The following is a 19,835-nucleotide window of genomic DNA, read 5'->3' as shown; positions in this document are numbered from 1 at the left end:
GGAAGATCTCCAGGAAGATGTCTGATATCTCTGGGAAGATCTGCAAACACATGCGTTGGCAGAGAAATTGAGGGTAAGGTGCACTCATGAGTATAGGAGTGCCTCAAGGCAAGTTATGAGAGGAATCTAACAGGCACCCAATAATCTGTTTTAGGCATCTATGACAGGCCCAAGAATCCATTGTCTAGGCACACACCTCCAATCAGATTAGAACCTGTAAACACATTTGTTCAACAACACCTTGACATGATGTAGTTTTCCGCTGCTGTGCAGAGTTAAAAGGAAATCCAGTTTAATATGCACAGTTCATGGTTGTTCATTTATTTGGCTTTGTGGCATACTCATTAACCCATCAATGGTATTTATTGAGTCGTATGTGCAGAGCACTGTACTAAACACCTGGGAGAGTGCAATACATGTTCTGTGTTAGTCATGGATTTATTTCTGTATCAGAAACCCTGCTTCATTAAGGCCTTTCTTCTCCATGTGAATTGCCCCACCCTGAGTAAATAAAGCTAATTCAGTTCCCCATAAAGGGAGACTACAATCTTGCAGTACCTCACAATTAGGGAAACTCATAATGTGGTACTGGTACCCTCCTTGTCTGGTAGGCACATGCATACCACAGTTTCCTTTGACATCACATTGCACCATATCCAAGCAAATGAGAATCATCTGGAGAATTCGGCCGTCATGTTCGATTCAAAAGTCATGTTTTGATGGAATATAATGTACTTTAGAGAATAAACAAGCGTAAAGGGAATTTTAGGGTTTTGGAGGCCCTAATGACAAATTTTTTGTTCCCCCCAAATTTTAGGAGCAAAGGTCACCCAAAGAAAAAGAAAAGTTGAGTTCCTTTTTACAGTTACGTCTGAAGTCCCCAAATGTCACACTGATACAAAAAAAAAAAGAAGACTTTGATTAGAATCATTTTAATTGTTACATGTGAATGAAAGTTTGGCCTTTAGAATTTCTAGCTAACTATAAGCACGTATCTTTTAAATATCTGTTCGAATGAGGTACAGGAACAACACGGATAGCTAAATCTGTAAATGATTCCAAAATATAAATTGTCTTCGATTTCAGTCTTGCCTTCCACCAAAATGTTTTCCAGAGCTGTTGGAAAGTAGCTTGAAACCCTGGGAGCACTTAACAAGTACACGCTTACTACAGTGCTCTGCACAGAGTGAGTGCTCAACAAGTCATCATCATCAATGGTATTTATTGACTGCTTCCTATATACCAAACTCCGTACTAAGCGCTTGGGAGAGTACAGTATAACAGAGTATCAATCTATATTGTATTGTATAGATTAATTGGTGAGCGACTGGCAGCATCCTGATTTGAGTGATCTTTCCCTTCACTTGCCCATTCTCTGAGGGAAGCGCTATTAATGAGCGAGAAATGGAAGGGAAGGAAAAGAACAGGATGATTCCCAGACTGGATAATCAGCCTCTGAATTCTTGAGAGGCGACTGTGTGATGTGCTAGGACTTTTCCAAAATGGAATGAAATAAATTTTCATTGGGCTGTGAATTGCTTAATAACAGACAGAGGGAGGACCCTTAACAGTGCCATTTACTTAAGAATCAAATTACTTTTGTGAAGCCATCATGTTTTAGACTCTTCCATAGATAATCTCTATAAATGAGATTGATTTTTTTTTCTACTTTTGCTTTTAAAGTTGTGTCTGATTTGGAGATATGGTCAATAAAATCAAGACTGTGTTTTAAAAAGTTCAGAAGGTTGCATGACTTGTAAAAGCGGCATTTTTCTAATGAAGAAGCAATTCCAAGCAAATATGACTCTCGGAGGAGAAAGAACTGGAGAGAGGGTTTGGCTTTTATTTTCCCCTAAATTGTTTCTTGTTTTTAAGCTAATATAGACCTAGATTTTTTGTGAGCGATTGAGGCCCTAGAAAGGGATTGATTAAGGGAGAATTTGTGGCTCTAAGCTTACAGGGTTCATTATAACCACAAAGAACCATGCCTTCCTTTGGTTCTGAGTCTGCTGGCCAGCTGAAGGTAATAGCCTGCTTTCCGTGGAGCCAGTAGAGCAACCTGATTAGCCAGCTGCACAAATGAAATGGCCAACAGACCCCTTGAAAGAGCGTCTTGGGGGGCTGGGGAGAAGAGGTGTACCGTAAAGTGAATTTGCCATGTAGCCAATTTGTTCTCCAAGAGAGGCTTGCGCTCTCCACACTATGCAAAAACCATCATTAAGGAGCAGCCTGCTTTTCTCTTCAAGGAAGAAGAGCAGTCCGGTTTTCTGCATGCAGGTTTTGCCGGTTTTCTTTCGTGGAATAGCTCTGAAAGCTGTTGCTTGGAAATGAGGGTGCCTGTGAATTTCCATGTTAGCATCTGGCAGGTGGCTTGTAAAATCAAACTCAGGGAACCACCTGGATTTTAGGAATCTAGATTACCTGAACTGAAAAGGAACGTTACTGGTTTTATAGATATATTATGTGAGACTTTGTGCCAAACACTTGAAAAGAAACCATTTTTACAGAAGAAACACTTTCTGTCAAGTGTCATGTCAAGTATCATCATTTGGCCATATCACTACAAAGAGTTTAATTCCCGTCTTCAAGTTTAAGGGCTGCCAACAAACTCGTGCAGATCTGGGCTTTCATTTTAGAATAACAGATCACCTCATGGGAATTAGAGCTGAGTGAAGACACCAATAGGACTGTTGGAGAGAGTATGTTCTCCTTCCCCGATACCAGAGCTTATGGGAGAGAGGTAATGAAATATTCTCTGCAGTTTTTAGGAGGAGAGGAAATTCTCTTTTCGAATCTACAGCCCTCGAAAACAAAAAGCGGTTGACTATTGATCAACCCAGGAAGGTATAGTTTCTTTGCTTTCAAGTTGTTATACTGACCTAATGGGTACAGATGGATGAGTGTCTATCAAGAGGCAGTGGAGGAGGTTAGAATCATTTTAAAAAGATAGCGTTTCCCCCGAATTAAAATAATCACATCGTGCCAATTCCCTTGAATTTGCAATAAATCTTTCTTGAAGGGCCCTTATTTTGCAATATGATCTTTACAAAATATATCCAGTGTTCTAGTCCTCATATCCAAGGAGTTGGTCCTGTTTAAAGAAAATTTTCTGTGGCAGAGTAAAGGATCATATTGGCTTTAAACCTCCAGAAGGCTAGGGTACAAGGGGCAAAATTACACACTTGGGCTAAAATCCCATTAGGTTTTATTTTGAACAGAATTCCTCCATTTGCATTTCTTCACTGTAGCCTGTCACTCGTTATTTCAGAAACTTTCCTTCAAGAGTTTGGAGTGCCTTTTACCACTTTGAACATCATCGGTTTATGTGTATGAACTGCTACACAATGCAGTGATTGCTTAAAAACACTATAGTTACTTAAAAAAGATGACTTTGATTGTGTGTTTTTTGTTCCCATCACAATAACACTTTACAGGTGATTATTAAATTAGAGATTTCCTTTGTTTTTCTAACAAAAAAAACCCTTTTCATGTCAGCGCCAATTATGAGTGGTAATTTTTCACATTTTACAAAAGAATTTTCTGTCCTACATCCACGCCCCTCCAGATAAAGAAGGGCTTTGACATCCTATGACAGGGAGGGTTTTTTTTTTTTTTTTTGCATACACAGTGCTTTTGACTTTTCTTTAAAAAATCTGTTGACTCTATTGAAATGTGACAGGACAATATTTAACCTGAATAGAGGCATGTTGACTCCTCTTATTAAAACTGACAGTTAAGGACGTTTCTCTCTTTATTCCTTCTGATACACGCAGACAAGTCTTCACTGCTAACTAGTATACAAAATCAAAAACAAAAAAATACAGAGCAAGGAGATGAGTACCTTATAAACAATATATGAATGACAATCGCAAGTTTAATCTAGCAAAGAAACCTTTTTTTATCCTTTAAGAAAATTAAAGCCCTTTCAAATTAGCTTGATATATGAAGACAGACTGACATCATTAATTTTCAAGTATTCACTCTTCTTTCCTGGCTGCTTCACCCCTCAAAGATATCTAACACTGCCTTATGCTCTGAATAGGGCCACAGCGACATCTATGGAGAAAGGCGGGGGCCGGGGGGAGGGGGGTCTTTTTTGCGAGTAGCATCATCTGAGGTGGAATCTGGTACCCTCAGACATCCTTTTTAATCTCCCCTCCTCCCAGCTGTAACAGGATGGAAATCGTGGCCCCTGAGTTTACCTGACCTCTGATAGAGTTGGTACATTTTGCCGCTGGTAAAATTGAGTTTGAAATCTTAAAGACCTTAGTCTCCAGAAAGGAGCTTCTTAACCTGAATATGCTTTAGAATTCAATTTAGATCTGCGTGGAGTAGGCCCCAGTCTAGAATGATTTTTCCATGGAAAACATATGATCAGAACTTGGTGTGTACTTTAAGTTCTCATTTGACTTAGAAAGATCCAAGAAGCAATTTGAACCTCTCCATTCACAAGATATCACCCCACCTACCTCCAAATACTCTCTTCGAGTAGAGTAACTACAGCTACAGTTCAGGCAAAATTGACTCCCCTCTCTCCCATCCCAATTCTCTCATAGATATTTTCATACAGAACATTCCTGTCTATGCATTCATCTCTGAATAAGGATCAGTCGAGCACTCTTAACAAATTTTTCGAGGTTCTCGTGAAGAGTTTGAAAAGCAGCAATTTGTTCCACAGCAACCTTCGACCAATAGATTCTGGTATATCCACTTTACTTGCAAAAATTGTCCCTATTTGTGTATCTCCAATACTTTGAAGAGGAGAGAGAGAGATTCAAGTCTAAGCACCTAGTCAAGAATGACTGTGGATGAGACTTGGAAGCAACTCTGGGTTTTATTCCCTTGTTAGAAGAAGGGACGCCTCAGTGTGAATAGAGACGGGAAGTACAGATACGTGATCGGTTTCTGTTGGAGCAGTCAATCAGTAGAATTTTACCGAGTGCTTATTCTGGGAAAGCGAACTGTACTAAGTGCTTAGAGTATGTAGACGCGATCTCTGCCCTCAAGGAGTGTACAGTATAATTTGGCAGCGTATAGAGAGATGTTAGTCTCTGTTCTACCCGTTATCCAATGATTTTGAGTCCCTGGATATTAGTAGTCAGCGGCACAAGAATATGCCAGTTACACAGATCTCCCATTCACCAAGTGTAATATGTAGGACATGTGCTCATTAGTCCAACAAGATAATAGTAGTAACTGAGGCTTTTGTTAAGCCCTCACTAGATGTCAGTCACTGTACAAAATGCTGGAGTAGATACAAGATACCCTTCTCAGGGTCACACCTAGAGAGTTTCCAGTACTCTACCAGTCTCGACTGTGGGAGGTAGAGTCAAGCAGAGGCATACCCATTCCATTCCTAGCTTGGGTAGTGGCTAGTGAGTGGAAGACGATCTGCTACAAGTCAAAACTCCCTGTGCTGGGCAGCAGCAGCATGGGAGAGAGTCAAGGGCGGAGATTCGAGTTTACCGCGTGGAAGGAGGCAATGGTAAACCACTTCTGTATTTTTACTAAGAAAACTCTATGGGTACGTTACCTGAACGATTGCAGAAGGAGAGAGGGGTTTTCTGGGAGAGCTGTGTCCATGGTGTCACTATGAATCGGAGATGTCTCAACAACATAAAACAAGACAAGATACAAGATAAGCCAGTCAGGCACATAATAATAATGTTGGTATTTGTTAAGTGCTTACTATGTGCAGAGCACTGTTCTAAGCACTGGGGTAGATACAGGGTAATCAGTTTGTCCCACGGGAGGCACAGATGAGGTAACTGAAGCACAGAGAAGTTAAGTGACTTGCCCACAGTCACACAGCTGACAAGTGGCAGAGCCGGGATTCGAAACCATGACCTCTGACTCCCAAGCCTGGCCTCTTTCCACTGAGCCAAGCACATCTCTGTCCCTGTTGGGACTCACAGTCTAAGTACCAGAGAGAACAGGTATTTAATTTCCATTTTACAGATGAAGAAACTGAACCTCAGATAGTTAAGTGAGCTTTCCAAGGGTATGCATCTGTTAAGTGGTAGAGATGGGATAAGAACCCACAGCTTTTGACTTCCAGGACCATACTCTTTCCAGTAGGTCATGCTGCTTATCTTTGATGCACCTTCACTTTCTTTTAAACTCAGTTTAAAAAAAACCAAAACCATGTAGGTTACAGTTTTGGAAAAACAGGTCATAGGAGTAACTTTATTCTCTTGTCCCATAGATTGTCCCAACAAAGCTTCGTCTTCTGAAAGTCCAAAGAGCTCTGTGAAGCCGTTTTAGAAAACTCCTGACTCAGTGAATCAGTGTAATTCATTGAGTGGCTTACTATATGCCGAATACTATGCTAGGCACTTGGGAAAGTACAAGTGCAATATTGTTGATTGACACTTTCCCTGCCCACAGTGAGCATGCAGTCTAGAGGGGAAGACAGATATTGAAAGAATTTATACATAGAGGAATTGAAGAGTATATCTACATAAGTGCTGTGGGCTTTGGGGCAGGGTGACTTGCAAGCGCTTACAGATCCAAGTGTGTAGGCGATGCAGAAGGGAGGGCAAGTAGAAAAATTGAGAGCCTAATCAGGGAAGGCCTCTTGGATGAGGTGTGATGTTAGTAGGGATTTGAAGGTGAGGGGAATCATGGTCTCTCAGATTTGCAGTGGAAGAGAATTTCAGGCCAGAGGGTGGTTGTGGGCAAGGGATCAGTGGCCAGATAGACGAGACCGAGGTACAGTGACTAGGTTGGCATTGGAGGAGTGAAGTGTGCAGGCAGGATTGTAATAAGAAATCAGCAAAGTAAGATAGGGAGGAAAGAACTGATTGAATGCCTTAAAGCTGATGGTAGGAAGTTATTATTACCCTACGCTATGTTGTTCAGGTTTTAGATGGCATTGATGCATCTGGTAGAAGGTATGTACTGTGTTTTCAGGTGTTTAACAAATTTGGGTCATTTGGCCTAAATCTTTCGAGAATAATCTTACTGTCCAGTCTGTCCTCACCCATGCCGTACCATGAGAGATGTTAGTGGATTTATTTTGGCATGGGTGAGTACTAGTACTAGCCTTTAGTTGTGGGTTAAAGAGGGCCTTTTAGCTGTCACCTTGGCTGAATAAAGCTTTGAAATTTCACTCCTCATAATTAGAGGTCCCCTTGACATTCCAAAGCTCCAATCAGTTAATCAATATAAATTTACTGAGCACTTGCCACGTGCAGAGCACTGTACTAAGCACTTGGGAGAGGACGATACAACAGAGTTGGTAGCCCCATTCCCTGTCCGCAGTGAGCCACAGTGAGACAGAGATTAATGTAAATGTCTCTAGACTGTAAGCTCGTTGTGGGCAGGGAATGGGTCTACCAACTCTGATGCAGCGTGCTCTCCCAAGCTCTAAGTTCAGTGCTCTGCACACAGTAAGCACTCAATAAATACCACTGATTGGTTAAATAAATAATTTATAATATATAATTTATAGATATGTACTCAAGTACTGTGTGGGGATGAGGGTGAACATTTCATAGAAATGAAGACTTTGTTTCCTGGCCTTTTTTTTTTTTTAGCTCTTTCTTCCTTCCTCCCTCCCTCCCTCTCCCGCCCCCCCCCCCCCCCCACTCACTCTCACTCTCCTTGGATCAACAGATCTGTGTCTCTGTCAACCCTGGATAGAGAAGTCAGTGGTAGAAGGCACTGCTTCTGGTAAGGGAGGTCAAAGATGGAGTCTTATTGCCCTTTCCCTAGCCACTTAGTAGTGCATTTGTGTGTGTGGGAAGGGGGAGGAGGACAATTGAGACTTCTGAACCTAGTCATGGGGTTCCAAAGTGAAAGAAACCATAGAAATGCATCCAGGTCATTTTTTTGCTCCACATTACTTCTGTTTTTAACAAAAATCTGAGCTCTTCTTGCTTGGTTAACCTACTTCCAACCATATCCTCTGCTCAGTAATATCCTACCTGTATTTGAAGGGCCATGTATGTGCCATACGGTAGTGACAACAAACCCTAATGGGCATCTGGTTAAACGGTTACCAAGTCTTTCACGACCGCATGTTCACGTGTCAGAGTTGCGAATCAAAACTTTCCGAGTAAAATGCACCGCTTTTCTGCCATTTTCCCCATGATGAGAAACAATCAATATTCATTAACAGCTATTTGGGAAATGTCCCCTTTTCCTGTAGGATTTTCTCTAGTAAGTATAGTGGAATGTCTGCTAGCCAAGTTGGCCATATGCCAGATAACTTGGAGCAGTACAGGAAAATCATGGGAATGGACCCATCAGTACAAAAGCCATACAGGGGTTCTGTCTTCCACACTCTGGCTTTGTCTACACCAGACTGGCGTCTGTGGAGGAAAGAAGTAGCTTAAGCAGCTTCTCTTTTCTTTCCCCTTCAGCCCCATGGCAGCAACAGAGAGGAACAGGATTGGTGGGCAAAAGTTATAGGCCTGGATGTATTTGGCCAAAGGCCCGTTTTCTGTCATAACTCGTGCCTTCCTTAATCTGCTTGAAGGTAGCCTCTCCCTTGAAGGGACGCCATGGACAGGGGAGGCCAGAACTTTCTACCTCCATGGGGGAACTGAGCTCTGGTTGACTGGAGCTTCAAAAAAATGTAGCCTCTCTCTAGTGGCTTTGGAGTAAGGCTGGGCCAAGAGGCCTATGTCTAATTTTCTTTTTATATATAAAAGGCTTTTAAAAAAATCTTTAAATTTGTTCTTCAAGAAGAAATAAACCTTTATTACACCCTTTGTATTGCTGTAAATTTGATTGACCAGATGTTTGTCAGGTTTAATATACGTTTTTTAAAAAGTTGTTTTCTACATCTTGACTGGGGCCATTTCTGGAGAGCAAGAAACCTTTACAGGAAACAATGAAATCATTTTTTACACCTTACAGATGCCGTAATTCCATTACTGGCTGAGGTGTTTAAAATTCTTTGTGTTTTCTTGCTTTATTTTTATGATAGAAGTGATTCTATCATAAAAATTCTATACCAACTCTGTAATATTGTATTCTCCCAAGCACTTAGTATAGTTTCCTGCTTCAATACGATTGACTGATTGATTCTAGAATGTGAAAGATGAGGCTAGGAAATATTTAAATGAGTGATCCCCATAAAAGAACAATGACTTGGGAAGGCAGAAATACTAGTTTGTTTAACATTGGCCTAGTGGGAGAGCATGGGCCTGGGAGTCAGAGGACCTGGGTTCTAAGGCCAGCTCTGCCACTTGCCTGGTGTGTGATATTGGGCAAGTCACTTAATTTCTCTGTGCCTAGGTTTCCTCATCTGTAAATTGGGGATTCAATACCTATTCTCTCTCCTACTTAAACTGTGAGCCCCTTGTGGAACGGACTCTGTCTGACCTCATTAACTTGTATCTACTCCAGCGCTTAAGACAGCAGTTGATACATAGTAAACGTTTTTCCCCCTCAAACAGAACTGTTTGGGGAATCAGGCAAAGCAACTGCCAGGTTGAAGGGATTGGTTTTTCTGAGCCTCATGCATCCCCGGGAGTGATGATGGATAAAGCTTTGGTACCCTGAAGGGGATTTCCCTCCTTCTTCCTGGCCCTCCAAAGGCTCCAAGCAATATGTCAGTTTTTTTAGTTGTTTTGTTTTGTTTTGTTTTATATGACAGTGCTCTGCACATAGTAAGCGCTCAATAAATAAATACTATTGAATAAATAAATGCTTACTATGTGCCAGGCACTATACTAGGCTCCAGGGTGAATACAAGCAAATTGAGTTGTACAGAGTCCCTGTTCAACATGGGGCTCAGAGTCTTAATCCCCATTTTACAGATGAAGTAACTGAGGTGCAGCAAAGTAAGAGACTTGCCCAAGGTCACCCAACTGACAAGTGGCAGAGTCGGGTTTAGATCCCCTTCCTACCTACCTTGCCCCTACCTACCTTGCCCCTTCCTACCTCTCCTCCCTTCTCTCTTTCTACCACCCACCCCGCATGCTCCGCTCCTCTGCCGCCCACCTCCTCACCGTCCCTCAGTCTCGCCCATCCCGCCGTCGACCCCTGGGTCACATCCTCCCGCGGTCCTGGAACGCCCTCCCTCCTCACCTCCGCCAAACTGATTCTCTTTCCCTCTTCAAAACCCTACTTAAAACTCACCTGCTCCAAGAGGCCTTCCCAGACTGAGCTCCTCTTCTCCCTCTACTCCCTCTGCCACCCCCCCTTTACCTCTCCACAGCTAAACCCTCTTTTTCCCCTTTTCCCTCTGCTCCTCCACCTCTCCCTTCCCATCCCCACAGCACTGTACTCGTCCGCTCAACTGTATATATTTTCATTACCCTATTTATTTTGTTAATGAATTGTACATCGCCTTGATTCTATTTAGTTGCCATTGTTTTTACGAGATGTTCTTCCCCTTGACTCTATTTATTGCCATTGTTCTTGTCTGTCCATCTCCCCCAATTAGACTGTAAACCCGTCAAATGGCAGGGACTGTCTCTATCTGTTGCCGACTTGTTCATCCCAAGCACTTAGTACAGTGCTCTGCACATAGTAAGAGCTCAATAAATACTATTGAATGAATGAAAGATTGTTTTGACTCCCATGCCCGTGTTCTATCCACCGGGGGCACGCTGCTTCAGTTCATGGCCCAAGGCATGGGATTGAGGTGGGTGGACTATAAGTTGCAGAGCTATTAGTTCTGCTCCTTAAACTGCTCCTTCCCTGGATTAGCATCAGAGTAGTGTTTGACCCAGGAGTCAAAGCCTCCTTGATCCAGAGAGTGAGGAACAGTTTAAGAACAGGACATGAAGATGCAGGTAAATTCACTTCTCAAACACCTTCCCTTTCTCGTTTTCTTTCCCCACCACTCGCTTCTCCCCCAAGTCCAATCTAAGGCCAGAAAATAATGGCTTCTCAAGAGCCACCAAACTTCTGCCATTGACCCTACCCTCAGCTTTGTATTCTAGGGGCTTTCCCCATATAGTTTAGCTACCACTCGCTTCAGAAAAAACAGAGAGCCCTGAAAGAGCTTTGGCTAGCAGGACTGACCTCAGAAGTTTCTGTGGTCTGAGACAAGAAAATGTTTGCCATCCCTTCCCATTCTGTATAAGGACTTTATGACTCACTGCAAATGCATATATCTGACCTGATCATTTTGTATCTACTCTAGAGCTAAACCCTGTGTTTGGTACATATTAAGCACTTAACAAATCCACAATTATTGTTTTACTATTATTATTATAATTGTTACTAATTCCATGATATATGGAAGCCCATCCAACCCCCTGAACCTGGAAAATGTCACTAGGGGAAGCCTCGGTTCACCCCCATTGCCCGCAAGCCTGTGTCTTCTCCCAATTCCCAGCTCCCTCAGATGCCATTTCCGTATAGTGGGCACTTTGTTAATCACCTCTGTCCTCTTTCTACCCTGCCACTGACCGCCCCAGCCCGCTTCAGGGGCAAATGCCTCACTCACTTTCCAACAAAAGCTGGGCCTTTCTGCTAGAACCTCACTTACTGAAGTCAAGAATCTTGGCACCAACATACAAGGAAATTGATAAAGAGAAAAGGAGCCTAGACTAAGCTCTTCTGACCCTGACAAGATGGACCTGAATTCTTTTCTTCCTTCCACCCTCCAGTGCCCCAGTAGAAAACTGGAAAGCAATAGTTGAGGCTCTGCTGGGACTTCTCCCTAGGCTGATACCCCAGCAGAAGCCGTGTTGCCTAGTAGAAAAAGCACAGACTTGGGAGTCAGAGGACCTGGGTTCCAATCCTAGCTCTGCCAATTGCTTGCTGGGTTACCTTGGGCAGGTCACTTAACTTCTCTGAGTCAAAGTTACCTCATCTGTAAAATGGGGATTAAATCCTTCTCCCTCCAGTTTGGACTGTGAGCCCTATATGGGACGGGAACTGTGTCCAACATGAGAAACCTAACTCATAGTAAGTACTTACCAAGTACCACAAAAGAAAAGAGAAAGCCCTACATAGAGGCACTTCTCTTCCCTAGCAATCCAATCACTGATCCTGAAGTTTGCTTCCATTCTCACCTCCACTTCCTCTCAAAGATTTGACTCTTGCCCTACTCCCTTCCCTTATGCCGCTTCTCCACCACCCTCTTGACTGGAAGCTCCTTTTGGTCAGGGTATCATATCTACCTATTCTATTGTAGCAAACTCTCCAAAATGCTTATTACAGTATTTGGCAGCCAATCAGTGCTCAATATATGCCATGGATGGATTGACTGACCAAAGTTTCTAATTCCTGGGAAAATCAATTGAGGACCATGTTTTACTTCATAGGAACATTGGCCGGAAATATTGACAGCTACAAAATACTGCCTGTCGAAACAAATGAACAGAAGGAAGCACTTAACTCAGGGGGTATTAAGCATATGGAATTTAGTAGTAGTCATAGTGATAGCATTTCTTGAGCCTCCACGTGATGCAATGTATTGATCTAAGCAGATGGGAAGTACAAAATAAACAATATATTTCTCGCCCACAGGAAGCATTCACTCTAATGGAGAATACAGGCATGAAAGTATTTACCAATGGAATAATCAAAGTAGGTGAATGTAAAATTGAATAACTGTACAGACATTAAGAGTTGAGAGTGGGTAGAAATAAGTGCTAGCGGTGACTGGTGGGTTTATATGACTTGGAATGCTGGATATTAAGGAAAATTTGGAGAAGGGGGGTTTTCAGGACGGCTCTAAATGTAGGGTGGTCTGTTGAAATAGCTATGGTCTTATGAAATCATCCTGCAGGGTTGGGAGGGGAAGGAAAAGTAGGGCAGAGAAGAACCAGGAAGTGAGCTTGTCTTAACCTGGAGCTGCCTTTTATTCAGAGGAGGTGCTAACTGACCCATGGAATTCAGCCTTCCTTCCCTTAGGAGGAGAAGCTAGCCCCTAGACTCAGCTACCATATGACACCTCATTCTGCTACTAGGATTCGTGCTAATGCCTAGGGAAGGTTTAGGCATGCATGATCAAAACCGGTTAACAGCTAGTGCGATAACTACTAGTGGGATACTATCAACTAGCCAATTCACTTGACAGCCTGGGAGCAAGCAGAATAGAACCAGAAATGTACATACCTGGAAATAATCCAGTATTCTTTACTTTCTGTCCAGGGTAAAGCATTCCAACACTGGCTAGCTGGAAGGCTATATTAAAAGCAACCTTATTGATGCATTCTGAGCCACCAACAACCAATGGCAGGCCAATAGCGAGATTAATGATTTCACTTCCATTACAAGTAGAATATGATCAAGGGACTAGGGATTAGTGTTCTATAACTGAATGTTGTACTGTAATTCTGAAGACTAATCCCAAAAGATTCACTGTCAATGAAAAACCCTCTGATTTCCCTTTGACTGTCTGGATGTTCGTAAGTTTGCCTTTCTTATACCATCCTCACTACCTGTTCCTGCCCCAGGAAGCTATCCTGTTTCCCTTACCCTTGCTGAATCCTTGTCCTTAAACAGAAGGTGGGAGCATATTCCAGGAGGTCATTTATCTCTCCATGTTAGGAAGGGAAAATATTCAGGTGTTCAGGAAAACACCTTTGGAATTTACCTGTTATTCTTGGTCAATTTTACTTTAGAATATAAATTCCTCAATAGCAGGGCCTCTATGTCTTGACGTAGTGAATAGGAACTAATAAGGGGCATGTATTGTTTTTTATTAGTAGCAATGGTATTCAATACTATTGAAATAGTGAGTTAATGTGCTCATTATGTCATCCCTTGCCATTTCTACTAGTCATTCTTTCCTTCCTTTTCCTGAACCCCTCTGTACCACTTAACCACTATTCAATTCCCCACCATGAGATAACTTAAGCTCGGTATGGACAGGGAACACATCTGCTAATAAACACTGTCCCTGGTCCCACTAGGGGCTTCCAGTCCAAGAGTCCAAGACCTAGAGGCTGGGGTGCTGGGTTGCTGACAGACACATAAGGACAGAAGAAACAAAAATGTAAAAGACAAAGATGACGATCGATAAGACAGAAGCAGAAGGGTTTCAGATTCATCGTGGCTCAGATCAATGGTCACAGAAATCAGCTGTGGCCGTGGGTGTGACCTTCCCAATGTTCTAAAAGTCGAGAAGGCCTCAAGATGCCACTGTTTGACTGAAGCAGGGCGTGATGGGAGTTGGTGGCGTGGCAGTGAGGCCGCTTCTCTCCCATGGAGAGGGAGCCCTGGAAGTTGGGGGTTAGAGGAATAATGGAAGCTTCACCCTTCTGCTGCTTTTTTTTTTAATCCTTCCTGGGCTGGAGCACATACCTGCTCCTCCATCACCTTTCTAGCCATTAGCCGAATGACCACAGTGGGAGCTTGAAGCTGTTATACATATGAGTATCCAGCTACACAGGCATGGACATATTAGAACAGAGTTTGAAAGCAACGATCAGTAGTACAAAGTGGTAGCTATCACCAGGGGCCTTATTTAGAAAATGAATGGGAAACCCAAGGGTGTCCTTCTTCTGGTGCCATAGGATTAAGAACATTTTAGTAGCTAATTTGTATCTAATTAAAAATAGACACTAAAGCTTAATGGGTCACGAATCTCAATGCGTTTAGCACCTAAGTCTTCTTTTTATGCTGCCCTTTTTTAGGGAAATGGCATTAGTCTTTTGTTCCTTATTTGTCTCACTCATAATTATTTTAATGCTCTCGTGTTTTGGGTTTTTTTTTTTCTAAAAGCATCTTTCTTTTTAACAGCTTGGTGGTGCCATTACCAGGACAAGACTTTAAACTTGTCCCTTCCAGTTATATATCAGTAAAGTGTGGATCCTGAAATCCATCAGCCAGAAGTGTGACCCTAGTTGATTGAACTAATTTGGAATCTCTTAGTTGCCTAAGGCCAGGTTTACATGAGAGATTTTTCACTTTAAACCTATGAGTTCACTTGTGATCACTTCTTGTACAGACAATAGAAAGCAATTTCTGTCAGAGCTTAACTTAATCAGTGTGTGTCCACACATGAATCTCTTGAGGTCCTCTTATGTATCCCATAATGCAATATGCTTCATAATTCTCCACTTCTCTAGAAAGCACTCTTTCCTTGAGATGTGTACATGCCTTTCCCATTTAGTCACTGTATTAAATCCCATGCTCTGCTTCCTTCAGCTTGAACCATTTTCTGTTACGTTTGCCAGACGAAGCTTAGTTTTCTTGTCCAAAAGGGACAGCAGGGCCTGAGAGGAATTCTTGGTTTGTAAGACCAGGTCTATATGAGGGACAGGAGGCTTGGAAGTAAGGGAAGACTATTCCAGAATCAGGATATAATTAACACCATTGATGGTGCTATTCGGGCATTGCTCATAAAATAAATTCAAATGAAAATTTGGCCCGTAGTAGAATCTGATTAACTATTTAAGCCGTATTCACACTTGCTTAAGAAGAGATCCCAGAGATTACATACGTGGCAGAGTCAAATAAGTAGTTTCAGAGGTCCATAAGGGTATTTGTCTAGGATGATTTCTGGGCATTGATTTGATGTGTGAAGCATACATGGGGGCATAGGAACCCCTGGCTAAGGCAGTTGCAGGAATGGGAGAATGAGGAATATGACCCACTAGAAGCTAAGCTTCTTGAGGGCAATGATTATTCTCTGCATTTACCTTGTGGAAAATAATAAAAACGATGATGGTATCTGTTAAGCACTTACTATGTGCCAGGCATTGTTCTAAGCGCTGGGGTAGATACAAGGTTATCAGGTCATCCCAGGTGGGGCTCACAGTCTTACTCCCCATTTTACAGAGGTAACTGAGGCACAGAGAAGTTAAGTGACTTGCCCAAAGTCACACAGCTGACTAGTGGCAGAAGCGGGATTTGAATCCATGACCTGTGACTCCCAAGCCCATGCTCTTTCCACTAAGCCACACTACTTCTCTGTGTTCTCTTACTTGTCTGGACCAGCAAAGATTTCAGCTTTTTTTCCACACTTAAATTACAGATAGGTGGTAATAAGATATATGAGAGTGGTACAGAAGTTGTTTTAGCACTAAAGGGGTGGGGAGATAAAGTGGGAAGGTGGGAGATGAATCAAGGATGACCTCCTGGAAGGGTTGTGATTTCAAGAGGGCTTTAAATATGGAGAGTGAGTTCCAGGAAATGGGGCGATCAGTGGTGGGAGAGACGAGAAGGAGGCATAATGAGTTGATTAGCTGGAGAGGTGGAGAGGGATTAATTTACCTTAGGTACTCAGCCAGGACATCAGGGCAGTCAGGATTTTGTGTGGGATAAGGCGTCAAACAATATAAGATGTATCTTTGAGATGTTTGTTTAGAGAAGCAGCATAGCCTAGAGCATAGAGCACGAGCCTGGAAATCAGAAGGTCATGGGTTCTAATCCTTGCTCTGTTATTTGTCTCCTGTGTGAACGTAGGCAAGTCACTTCACACTTCTGTGCCTCAGTTCCCTCATCTATAAAATAGGGAATTAAGACGGTGAGCTCCGTTTGTGATTGGGATGTGTCCAAATCAATTATCTTGTATCTACCCCAGCTTTTAGAACAGCGCCTGGTACATAGTACTCAACAAATAGCATAATTTTTTTAATTATTATTATGGAGTGGTTGTGACTTGGGCTAAGATATCAAACAATAGTAGCTGTATCGCTGGATTGGATAAATCTAAGGATGGCTATAACTTGGAGTAGGCCTATGTAGTCTTCTCCTGGTTGCTATAAACCAGTTAATCAAGTATTTACTAAATGCTTACTGTGTGCATGACACTGTAATAAGCACTTGGGGGGAGTACTGGGTCAGAGACGCAGAAGGTGGAGCATCACCACAGCTTTGTAGGCCTTCAGTTAGTGTGATGCCCCACTAGGGTCAAGCTCTCCAAAGCTGTCCCGGCCTTTGGATTTTGCTTTGTACCTCATCTATCCACCCTAAAAATTGTCATATATGTTAAATGCTTACTATGTGCTAAACATGGGAATAGATACGATATAATCAGAGCAGATACAGTCCTTCTCATGTGGAGCTCACAGTCTGAGGAGAGAGAACAGGTATTTGATCCCCTTTTTATAGATGAGGAAACTGAGATACCAAAAAGTTAATTGACTGCCAAGGTCACCCAGCAGTTAAACGGCAGAACGAGATTAGAATCCAGGTCTTCTGACTCCCTGTCCTATGCTCTTTCCATAAGACCACACTGCTTCTAATCTCCATTTGCAGGATCTTCGTTTGTTGATGTGGAGAGGCCTCAGTGGTTCAGTTGCCCCTTTTCTATCCACTGGTTGAGCTTCCAATTTATATGCGATCCTGCTAATCTGACAGTTGACATCTCACATGGTTGTAGTGATCATATAGTTTCAGGTCCTGCTGATAAACAGGGAACTAAACAATGAGTAGTGATTGTTCAGACTTGGAGTGCATTCACGATGTTTTTCTCTTATTTGCGAGGCAGAACATCGTGGTGGTAATTGCCAGCTTGACCCACTCACAGAGCAGGAGTTAGACCATGCTGTTGAGCTTCCCAGTGCCACGTGTTTCTTGTCTGGGCAGCAGCTGGTAAGGTGGCATCTGAGGAAAGCAGTCAAGAAACAGTTGGATTGCAGGCCAGCAGGCATGAATGGTGGGGGAAATGAAAGGACTACCCTGCTGAAGACTTAACACCCCCTCCCCCTCTCCAGCTTTTGCTCCCCACATCCTGCCTTGGCCTCATTCAAAAATTATGAAGTTTTTTTTTTCTAAATGGTATTTAAGTGCATACTATATGCCAGACATACTAAGTGCTAGGGTGGAAACAAGCTATTCGGGTTTGACGGAGTCTGTGTCGCACATGGGGCTCACAGTCTCAATCCCCATTTTACAGACGAGATAGCGAAGCACTAGGAAGTTAAGTGACTTGCCCAAGGTCACACAGCAGACAAGCGGAGGAGCCGGAATCAGATCCCAGGTCCTCTGACTTCCAGGCCCAAGCTGTATCCTCTAGGCCACACTGCTGTTCACTGTAATCCTGCCCCATCAGTACATTCCTTTTCATGATGGAGCTTTTATCAACATATCTGAAGGTCTACTTAGGGTTGACTGAGAGGAATCCCAAATCCTGTTTCACCTAATTTTCCAGGCTGCATGAAGCATTGTGCAGTTTGGTCTGTTCGCCACAAATTTGGGATCAACTAGATGCAAGCAACTTTGTAAGTTCAGGTTAACCCACTTGGCCACAAATTGCATTTAATATAATTGAAAATACTTTCTTTAATATTTTATAGGGGTTTTCCTATTGAATTAGCAGTAAAATGGTTCTGTTTTATATTTCAGTTCCTTTTTCCATATTTTAGAGTCCTATATCCTTAAACGATCTGGTTACCAGCTGGAGAGTGAGTGGCGGAACACAAAGGAAGGAGCTGCAGGCTTCAGTTCAGACCTGGCAATCAAACAGAGCCGACACTTCATAAATGTGCCCCTGTACCCTGTCAACCAGCCCTTTCTACCTGGTGAATAAAATAAGGTTTCAGGACTGTCCCATCTCCATAATTACCAACCCGCAAATAAAATGCTTGTTTCCCTAATTCTTTTTTGTAGTGCACATTACACAAACAGAGGGAAAGGCGAGTGTGTATAGCATTACATATGGGTAGAGAGTGAGTATCTGTGTGTATGTGTGTGTACTGATTTTATCCTTTGGGTTCAAGAATGACACTGCAGAACTTAGTTGTGACTGATAAAAATCAATGTGCACCTGGCAGTTCCTCCACTTTTTATGCATGTAAAGATTGCCTTTTCTTTCACTCAGTGGTATTTGGTGAGTGCTTACTGTGTGCAGAACACTATACCTGGATGAGTACAATACAGTAGAGTTTGTAGGTGTGATTCCTGTTCATAAGGAGCTTTCAGTCTCGAAGGGGAGACAGACATCGAAAAGAATTATAGATAGGGGGAATGGCAGGGTATAAGGACATGTACATAAGTGCTGTGGGATTGGGGATAGGGTGAATATCAAGTGCTTAAGGGAAATAGAGCCAGGTGTGTAGGCGATGCCAAAGGGTGAATAAGGGAAAGCAGGGCCCAGGTCTGGGACTCAGAGGATCTGGGTGCCAATCTGGACACAGTCACTTGTCTGCCCTGTGACTCTGGGCAAGTCACTTCACTTATCTGTGCCTCAGTTACCTCATCTGTAAAATGAGGATTAAGAATGTGATCCCTGGGTGGGATATGGGCTGTGTCCAATGTGATTAGCTTGCATATACCCCAACGCTTAGTGCAGTGCCTAGAACATAGGAAGCACTTCACTTAACATCACCATGGTTATTTATTATTATCAGTTGGGGAAGGCCTTTTGGAAGGGATGTGATTTTAAAAAGGTTTTGAAGATGGAAAGAGGGATGGCTGGTGGTATATAAAGAGGGAGGGACTTGCCGACCAGAGGGAGGACATGAGCAAGGAGTCAGTGGTGAGATAAATGATTAGACTGTAAACCCGTCAGTGGGCAGGGACTGTCTCTGTTGCCAATTTGTACATTCCAAGCGCTTAGTACAGTGCTCTGCACATAGTAAGTGCTCAATAAATACTATTGAATGAATAAATGAGATCAAGGGAATAAGCAGGCTGAGTTGTTTTAGGAGATCATCAAGATAAAGGAGGATGGGGGTGGCAAATTGAATGCCTTTAAGTCAATGGTGTGGAGTTTCTTTTTGATAAGAATGAAGTTGGATGGGCAACCATTGGATATTTTTGTGGAGCAGGAGATGAAGACTGAATAGTGTTTCAGAAAATGATCCAGACAGCAGAGAGAAGTATAGACTGGAAAGGGGAGACACAGGAGCCAGGGAGATCAATGAAGTGGAAGAAGCGGGAGTTAAAGTGGGATGTGATAAGTGGTTGGATCAGCCCGGGAGCAGTTTGGACTGTACTGTACTGTTGCATTTGTTTTTTCACAGTATCTG

At 42.7% G+C, this 19,835-nt stretch overlaps 1 non-coding gene across 1 annotated transcript; it reads left to right on the top strand.

The window, feature by feature from the left end:
* Positions 1–5,264: 5,264 nt before the first annotated feature.
* On the top strand, positions 5,265–5,402 carry LOC114815251. The gene has a single exon (XR_003763016.1). It is a non-coding gene; the product is annotated as a small nucleolar RNA SNORA7 (small nucleolar RNA).
* The last annotated feature ends 14,433 nt before the right edge of the window (positions 5,403–19,835 follow it).

The sequence above is a fragment of the Ornithorhynchus anatinus genome, chromosome 11, assembly GCF_004115215.2.
Source record: "Ornithorhynchus anatinus isolate Pmale09 chromosome 11, mOrnAna1.pri.v4, whole genome shotgun sequence".
In the NCBI taxonomy this organism is placed as follows: domain Eukaryota; kingdom Metazoa; phylum Chordata; class Mammalia; order Monotremata; family Ornithorhynchidae; genus Ornithorhynchus; species Ornithorhynchus anatinus.
Note: the sequence above shows the minus strand (reverse complement) of the source record. Positions and strands in the feature narration are given on the sequence as shown.